The 1,799-nt window shown below is 33.4% G+C and overlaps 1 protein-coding gene across 1 annotated transcript in view; it reads left to right on the plus strand.

Annotated features, from left to right (window-relative positions):
* The first annotated feature begins 1,570 nt into the window (after window positions 1–1,570).
* LOC107488468 (60S ribosomal protein L6, mitochondrial) overlaps window positions 1,571–1,799 on the plus strand; it is a 2,510-nt gene continuing 2,281 nt past the window's right edge. Inside the window, exon 1 of the mRNA XM_052261389.1 lies at window positions 1,571–1,714. The gene's annotated coding sequence lies outside the window, so the exon portion shown is untranslated. The remainder of the gene's footprint in view (window positions 1,715–1,799) is intronic.

Here is a 1,799-nt window from a genome sequence, read left to right on the forward strand (position 1 = left end):
TATAAACTTTTATCATTATTTAAAAAAGACATTAAAAAAAAAAATTCTCATTTCAACTTCTTTGCAAAAGAGTATCGTTAATCTCTAAAAAATTCTGACTTAAAAATAATTTACCTAACAAAATAAAAATGTAAAGATATTGGATTAAAAGTTTAACGAGAACCTATGTAAATTATTACTCTATTTATACTAACGTTTTTTGCAGTACACTCCATTCCGGCAATACTTTTTAGAGGAATCTTAGGCAGCAACAATTTTAGTATTTTGTAACTATCAATTGGTTATCAATAGTATTTTTAATGGTGTGAGATTATATTTAATGGTGGGAGATTACTCACTTTTGTTTTGATGGTTAAATGCTGGCCAAAAAACACAAAAGTTGCTGGCCTCCTATACTTTTCTATACTTTTATTCATAGATAAATTTATAAATATTTTTGTTTGATAAAAGAAAAGTTAGGGTTGCATACGGATCGAATCGGATCGAATATAATCTAAAATTCTATCCGATCCGCACTGCACTCATTGTATCGAATCGGGTACGATATTCGCATTTTTTTAGGACGGAACCAATCCGATTCGATCCACATACTTGCGGATCGGATCGGATCGGATATCAGGTATATCCGCATAATTCAAAAAACTATTTTAAGATTCTGTTTGGCTATTTTTACAAAAAAAAATCCAAAAAATTCATTTTTTATTTGTTTAAACCTATTTACTCTTAAAATATTATCAATAATAGTTCTCTTGAATAACAAAAACAAAATAATAACACAAGATTTAAGTTTAATTATTCTAAGTTGAAGTACAACATAAAAAATTGAAAACAAAATATCATAAAATTCATAAAATAACACGCTAAAATTCATATCACATTAGGGTTTACTTTCTTAAACTATACTATTTATATGTGATGTGCGGATATGCGAATTTGCGAATCAGATATGCGGATATCACTGCCGAATCCACAATCCGATCCTATTATAATGCGAATCGGATCCGATCCGATCCAATGACTATGCGAATTGGATAATATCCACAAAATTAGGATCGGATGCGGATTCAAATATTATCCGATCTATGTGTAGCCCTAAAAAAAATAGTATATCTACAAAGGATATATGTGAAAAAAAGGAGTAAAAACAACGTATTCCATCCATTGAAGTCAAACAAGCAAAACCAAAGACCAAAAAAAAAAAACAAAAAAACAAGCAAAACCAACAGTTTTTTATTATGCATTGAAAAGAACACTAAATTCACACACAATATTTAAAGATTTTATTTATTATTCGGCCTAGTTAAATCTAAGGCAGACATGATGACCACTAAATCAATACCTTGTGTGCAACCACGAATCAGTGTTTTAAGTTTTAACATATTGAGTTGGGAAACACCGTAGCTAAAAAACTTACTGGGAAATGGGTCGAGCCCATTGGGCCAATAGGTTTGGGCTGCGTAAATGATGGGGCTGAGGAGACGCCTCATTGAAACTAGGCCACTAGGGTTATTCTTCTCGGTCTCATTCTCACAATGATCTTCCCTCTTAGGCCTCTTTCTCCACCATCCCATCGATTTTAACATTTGTGTTGTTTCTGATATCGATCAAATCACACCTTCTGTTTGATGCATCGTCTATAATCCAATCTCATCTTCCGCCGCAAATTCAGTCTTCTTTCCCGCCGGTGGCGCCTCTACTCTCCTCCACAACACTGGTCCAATCCTCCCTTTCTCCTTTTAGCAAGGTTCTGAAAATCGGATCGAACCGGCCGGTCGAACCGGTTTAATCGAGAACCGACG

The sequence above is a fragment of the Arachis duranensis genome, chromosome 5, assembly GCF_000817695.3.
Source record: "Arachis duranensis cultivar V14167 chromosome 5, aradu.V14167.gnm2.J7QH, whole genome shotgun sequence".
In the NCBI taxonomy this organism is placed as follows: Eukaryota; Viridiplantae; Streptophyta; class Magnoliopsida; order Fabales; family Fabaceae; genus Arachis; species Arachis duranensis.